Source organism: Silene latifolia, chromosome 4, assembly GCF_048544455.1.
Source record: "Silene latifolia isolate original U9 population chromosome 4, ASM4854445v1, whole genome shotgun sequence".
In the NCBI taxonomy this organism is placed as follows: domain Eukaryota; kingdom Viridiplantae; phylum Streptophyta; class Magnoliopsida; order Caryophyllales; family Caryophyllaceae; genus Silene; species Silene latifolia.
Window position 1 is genome coordinate 78,160,616 of NC_133529.1, and position 7,821 is coordinate 78,168,436.

The window sequence follows — 7,821 nt, forward strand, 5'->3', positions numbered from 1 at the left end:
TCTAAGTCAACGCATAAATCTCGGGGTATAACTCGATTATTACTACATACATATATATCATGTCTAGTCTCATACATCCACACGTATGCAAATCAATCACGAACATTCAAATTCTATGAAAAAACCAAATGATGCAACGTCACTCATCATGTGACTCAACTATGCTCAACATTCCCAATTTTCTGGATACCATGCCACGCATATACCGCGTCAAATCCACCACATGATCACACATGTGTTTTCAACATACATTCCCATCTATCACCAACGTTTCCGCTCATACGGAAGACCACAATCACAATCATGCAAACGATCACTATGCAACACACAACTTGAATTTTTCATCTTACTTTTATGCAACGAAATGAACTCACGTTTATTAACATACATCAAACAAGGTTATCACATCATTAATGTCATAATTCCACCAATACTGGATCAAGAATTTTCATTTATTTTGCAAAACGCCGCACCACGTAGTAAAACGTAAACAATTCACACATATCACCCATGTAAGGTCAATCACGGTCATTCAACCTAAGTCAACTAATATAAACCGCGAAATAAAGGCACATGCTCAATATTTGGTCAAATATTCGCAAAACAAGGGTCAAAGCAGCTCCACTCGGTCGAGTGTAGAAGGCCACTCGGCCGAGTAGGCGACCACTCGATCGAATGCATGGTACACTCGGTCGTGTGTCACCTGGCGCAGAATGTTTTCATTCTCAACTTAGTTCCAAACTTCCTATTTTATCACACAAATTCTAATAAATCCCGATGGTGACTCACATACCATTTAAATAACCAAACAAAACTTAGCAATTGGCCTTATGGCCATCATTACTACACAACATAACATAATACATCCAAGGTATACTGCCCACACAAACATACTATTTCATCATCAACAGCTGCACCGTATTGCGATACTCTAGTCACATTGGTACACAACACATTACACTATCTCATGGGCACGGCCTAATCACTCTCAAGGAATAGTAACAACATCATCACTCACGTAAGCACTATAACAAGATTACGATGCACACCGTGGGCATTTTCACAATAACGCTTGGGAGGCAATTTTACAAACAAAATCTATACTACCACACTGAGGGTCGGAGTCCGACACAACCACTCTCACATCTCATGCCTATGTACTTAGGTTAATGGTTACCTTATGTATCATCAATAATCAAACTCAACCACACTTATACCTCTTCACACGGGTTCACTTGAAACTTAAAACAAATTCCTTTTTTAATGTCGGGTTACCACTTGAAAAATCTCCAACTCATCTCTTGCTCTAGTACTCTCTATCTCGTATTCCAGATTCCTAAATTCTATCATTATTTATCCAACTCACATCATTTCCTAAGTCGAATTCCACATCCCCCAACCACTTTTGCAATTCATATTATCACTCTCTTTTCAACTCTCCGAGTGCCCCAACTATTCCCTCATCATTTTATAAGTTCTAATTCAACCAATTTTGATTGCATTTCACTCATTATTCGTAAGTTGTCTCTCATGATCAATTCACCATACTAAAAACATTACATGGGCCAACTACCGTCCTAGTGTTCCCAAACTACCAAACTTATGACTATGTCTAAAATCATCCATTTTTTTGGAAACATATGCCTAAGGCTAACGTGAGAAAACACTCTTTTGGGGCTCACATAGAACTCTATGCCCGGATATCCCGGGTTAACTCAACGGATAAGGATGATGGAAATTAAAAACAATTCAAAACGGATATAAAAAGATAGGAAATCAAACAACTTGGAGGGGATGGGAAGTCAATGGTCAACACCTTAAAATTGCCCTAATAGCAAATTTGAAATATAATGAACTTTGAAAGACGATGCAATTTTAGGACTCAATTCTAATGTAATTTCACTCAAACTTGACTCAATTGCGAAATGCTATAATCAAATTTTAACATAAAGATCACTTGTCTCAAATTTCTCGAAAACTTTTAATACGGAATAACCCGTCACAGAATGGTACATGTTATTATAGGCCAAGTTTAAAGTATTACTATTCAATTGGTATAAAGCATAACTTAGAAAAGTCAAAATCCGGGTAGGTATATCATTCATTTTCGAAAAGAAAATTTTAAGACGGAAAATTTCTTATATACGATTTCACAAAATGTCAAAATCAAAGATTAGAGAAATAAGGAATAAAGAAGTACGTGACGAGCGAAAATCAAAGCTTATTTATACTTTCACAACATTTTCGGGAAATTTGTCGGCCTTTAAGATGGAAAATTTTTGATTCACACCTTTTTATTATAAAATCCTGAAAACAATATTATAACCTTACAATACTATTAAACTACATTTGGGTTAAAAATCAATAATTGTTCAAAATTTTAGGCCAACACTGCAATGAAATATTCGTTTCTAAAACAATGTACCGCACTACTAGCTAGTAGTCTTGGTAAGATGGTTAAGAACTAGTTCCAACTATGAAAATTAAAGATTAAGGCAAACTTTTAAGATGAAATTTTCATATACAAGACAAAATCCGACATTAACACAAGTATTAAGCCTTTCTTGTTCAATTTGACCCAACACCAAGCATGAAAATCAGGTTATCGACTTAAAAGCACGAGTTTTTAAGCTCATCCATGGTGGGAAAGAAAAAAAACAAATTATCGTAAAAATCTGGTTTTTGACCATCCTACTGATATAGAAAATCAACCATTACTATGAAATGGGACAAAGTTCTGCAATTCCTTGATAAAATTGAATAAACATGTGTGTGTGTGTGTATATATATATATATATATATATATATATATATATATATATATATATATAAACCATTTCAAATCGAAAAAAAATGAAGAAGGCGACTCAATACATGGTTGGAACTTGAGAAGACAAATAAAGAAAAGCGGAGTGGCAGGTGTAATTCAAACAACAAGCCACAATATGAAAACTTTGAATTATTTTAAGTTAAATCGATGTCGCAGTTACGAGGTTCGAGATAGAAATGAAAACATAAGGTAGAAAAGCAAATTTTACACGAATTTCTCAGCTAAGCAACCCCATTCGGTCGAGTGCTTAAGGCACTCGGTCGAGTGCAACTCCACTCGGTCTAGTGAGAGGTGACTCGATCGAGTGGAAAATTTTCCAGTTTCTTAAATTTGCCTACTCGGTCGAGTGACAGGTCCACTCAGTCGACTGAACTGTCCACTCGGCCGAGTGACTCATCCACTCGGTCAAGTAACCGGTCAACACGCTCGAGTACTACTCTACTCGATTGGGTTTGGTCTCACACTCACTTTCTTTGGCACATTACTCTCATAATCATAGCTACTCTACCAACAATCATCACCATTCATGCTATAACAATGACACTAGCAAGCTCAAATACGCATACGATATCTACGTGCCAAGCCTCGGGACTACCGTCCCTCATATAAACATACACCAATCATATCTACGATATACTACTCACATGAGTCTTCTTATCCATTTACCACATGCTATCTCATTTCACAAACGATTCTATCATACGATAAACTTATTACGAGTCACAAAACATATGTATGCATGCCACTTTCACTAATGATCATAGTCCATGCCATATGCAAATACACATATTAAAACCACAACACATATGCATTCATATTACGATTCACATAGCTTTGGCATGAGGGCGCCTACCCATCCAAAAGTGCATGGAGAGTGCATGGAGCTGGAGAAGGAAGGTCCGTAGAGCTTCAGGAAACGTGCATATGCAAGCAAAAAAGTCGGTTGCCATATCTTTCCTAATTCAAATTTTCCTAATTAGTAGTCTATCCGATTTTAGGAAAGTTTCCAATTTTCTTAAAATCTTGTTTAGTTAATTATTCTATTGTTGTTATTTCCTTTAATTAATTTCTCTAAAAGTATTAGGATTCTAATAAGGCAATTTAGCCATAGTTTAAGTCGTGTAAGCTTAGGAAAGTCGATTGTTTCCTTATGTTCTTTTAGGAGTCGGTCTAGCTTAGTAAAGTAGGGAGCTATTGTATCCTTATTTCACATCCAAGAATTATCAATAAACTTCAAGTTTCGTTTACATTGTGTAAGCATTGAGGTTCGACGAGTTTCGTTCCAAATCCCGTTATTGTTTGACGCGTTTTCGAACATTAACACGAGTTATAATCAATAGGTCTTGATTATAATTCACCATTGGTTGAGCTATAGGTCTAGCTCAAGCAAATATCCTTTTACTTTCTTGTTCGTTTATATTATAAAAAGCACATAAAAATTACTCAGTTCACGTTCTGATTCAAACAGTTCACTAAACGTTCAAATCTTATAAATCCGACAATCAGATAGTTCTCAGCACTGTCCAGTTTTGTCAATTCCGCTGCAACTCTAACGAATCTTATTCTTTCGAATAATTTTCGTATCCATCAGGCAGCCAATATAGGCGCGAGCTTTCAGGTGATGCAAGCAGGCCTGTCCTGGATTGAAAATAGAAAAATGAGTGGCCTGTTTAGGTGCGGGTCAACAGACGATTGAAGAACGTCTTCTGACCATTGAAAAAGGTTTGTAAAATGGATTGAAAAGAGGGTGTTTGAACCCGTCTTGATTTGAAAAGGTCGTTTAGACCGCTTTTGTGTTGATGTGAAGAACGAGACTTGAACAATCGTCCTTATTTTGACGATATTCGTTGTCGGGTTCGGTTTTGCATGCTTGACATGAATAGTTTTGAAAATGATTATGAACTAATTGTTTTAAGTTCATTTGTTTGTAATTAGTCAATATTTATCATCGTACTCGGGTTAAAATCCGACATGGTATGTAGAACCAAGAATGATTTTGTGTTTATGACTAATATGTTTGTTTTGAAAGTGTAAAGAAAATAGTAAAAGGTTTTAAAATACCTTTTAAAATGTAAATAAATGAAATAAAAGGTTTTAAAATACCTTTTGAAATATAATTAACCAAATATTATCACCGAAACACGGATTAAACCGTCATGGTATTAGGAACCAAGGGTGAAAAATGTTTTATTGTTAAAATTCATCATAAAAATGATTTGAAATATTTGAAATGGTAAAAACCGATTGCAAATATGAAATGAAAATAAAGGGAAGAAGAGACCAAACACGGTTGGATTAAGGCCTGAGAGGGGCTTTAGGCGCGAGCCTGTCTGCTATACAAGCAATCCCTGTCTCGGCCAAAAATCCGGTTTTGGCTCATTTATCCCATATTTGGACCATGTTATGCACGTTTTAGTATGTTATACTCATGAAACAAATGAAAAACATGATAGAAGAGGATTTTTACACCCTCATACTTACATGCTAGGCTTGAGATGAGAAATCGACGAAAGTGTATCAACTTGTTTGGTCGGAAAACTCGGTTTGAAAACCGTTTTAGCAATGTAAAAGAGTGTTTTAAGTTTAGTGATGGTGTAGTTGGTCGAGATGGTCGGTCAAGTGATTTAATGCACGATGACGGTACCAAACAATGTGTAAGGCTTGTGTTTTCGATCGGTAGGTCAAAAACACATGTCGGTTCTTGACTTGAGAAGTCGAGTCTAGAATTTTAAGGGAGAAATGAGGGGGCGAAAACTCGCGTAACTCTCAAATGGTGGCATTTGAGGGGCATTTATAGAAAAATGGGTGGTTGTGTGCGTTTTGCGCGACGTGGCCGCATGGGCAGCTCAAAGAGGCGCGAGCCAATTCGCGGGTCTTCGAGGTGTCTTGTCACTATCACGCAATTGTAATCATGATTTGTTATCCTATGTTTTGGATGAACTTGATTTGTACTTGACCATGAAGCATTCCGGGAATCCTTAACATGGAAGTCTTGAAAAGTTTGTTTTTTTTGTGTTTGACTCGGTTTGACTCGTTGTTGGAATCAGGATTTAAATTTTGAGTCAGTTTTTGGTCCGGTGTTGGTTTTGACTCTAATTAGTGTCATTGTGACCCCGTCGTCATGCATTAAACACTCCAGGTACTTTTGAAAAGTTTTGAAATGTTTTGTTTTCGAAATCGTTTTAAGTTTTCCGATGTATAGTTGTACAAAAACTGTCGATTAAACGCTGCGATTCCTAAGCATGTTGTAGTCCGATAATCATCGGGTGTTTTGATGTGATTTCTCAAACCGGTGTAACTCAAGACCAAATTCGATTGGTCTTATTTCCTTTTTCTCTAATTGGCACCGCGAAACAATGGTTGAAAAGCCTTGATAAGGCTACTCTCGGAATTGATTCTTGGAAGAAATTGGCTCTAGCTTTCTACAAAAAGTTCTATCCACCGGAAAAGACTAACATGCTAAGAGCTCAAATTACGGGCTTTAAGCAAAGGGATGAAGAATCTTTGTATGAAGCTTGGGAGCGATTCAAGGGAATTTGTCGCTCATGTCCTCATCATGGACTTAGCGAGTGGTTCTTGGTACAACAATTTTGGAACGGTCTATATGAAGATTCAAGGAACATTCTCAACATGGGATCAAATGGAATGTTCACCGAAGTTGATGACAATCAAACTTGGAACAAAATTGAGGAAATTGCGGTCCATAACTCACAATATAGTAGACCTCGCAAGGCTACTAGGGGAGGAAAACATGAAGTGGACTCCGTTACTCAATTGGGTGCTCAACTTAGTGCTCACATTGATACCATCAATTTGAAGTTTGAAAAAGCTATGGCTAAACTTGAAGAAGCCTCAAAATCACCAAAGCACCATGTTAATGCCATGACGGCATCTTCATCAATCCCAAGTGGGATATGTGAGAATTGTGGAACTTTGGGACATGACCAAAGTGAATGTAGGGGAACAAATGAACAAGTGAATGCTTTCCAAGCATACAAGAATGGTACCCCTTATTAAAACTATTACAATGAAAACACCAAATTCCATCCAAATCTCTCATACAAAAGCCAAAATGTTTAAAACCCTCAACCAACATACACCCCACCTCCCATGAGAAACCAAAATCAAAGACCCTTTTACAACCAAAACCAAGGTTACCAAAATCAAACTCCATACAATCAACAAAATGACCAAGGTTTTGATGTTCAAAAAGCGGTCCTCCAAATGCAAAAGAATCAACAAGAGTTTTTCACTCAAATTCAAAAAGATAGTCAAGCAAAGGAAATCACCATCAACAACATCCTAGCTCACACCAAAATGTTGGAAACCCAATTGACTCAACTAGCATCTTCAAGCTCACAAAGACAAAAGGGGCAATTACCACCTCAAAGTAATCCCCCAAGACATGAAACGGTTAGTGCCATTCATTTGAGAAGTGGTACAAGGTATGAAGCACCGAAGAAGCAAGTTGAGGATGAAGTTGTGGAAGCTAGTGACAAAGAAGAAATTGTGCAAAACTCCAAGGATGGGGAACCATCAAAAGAAGAAATTTCAAAGAAAAATGAAGACAAGGTCAAGGAGAAGGAGCCCATTGTGATTAGACTTCCTTTTCCAAGTCGTCAAGCCAAGCCCAAATTTGATGACCAACTTGGAAAATTTATGGAAATTGTGAAGAATTTGGAAGTCTCAATTCCTTTCACGGAATTAATCTATCAGGTGCCGGCCTATGCGAAATACATGAAAGACATCCTCACAAAGAAGAAGTCAATCCGGAAGCTTGAGACTATCTCCTTCACTAAGGTGAGTAGTGCAATACTTCAAGGGAGTTCACCTCCAAAACTCAAAGATCCGGGAAGCTTCTCAATACCGTGTACCATTGGCGACACCACGATCAACAAAGCCTTATGTGATCTAGGGGCTAGTGTGAGTGTTATGTCGTATTCGGTGAGTAAAAGGTTGGGGATGGGAGAGCTTAAAAGCACCAATATCAC

General features: G+C 37.3%; 1 non-coding gene across 1 annotated transcript; it reads right to left on the reverse strand.

Moving 5' to 3' along the window:
* Nucleotides 1–6,286: 6,286 nt before the first annotated feature.
* Nucleotides 6,287–6,393, reverse strand: LOC141654186 (small nucleolar RNA R71). The gene has a single exon (XR_012547750.1). It is a non-coding gene; the product is annotated as a small nucleolar RNA R71 (small nucleolar RNA).
* Nucleotides 6,394–7,821: the final 1,428 nt, after the last annotated feature.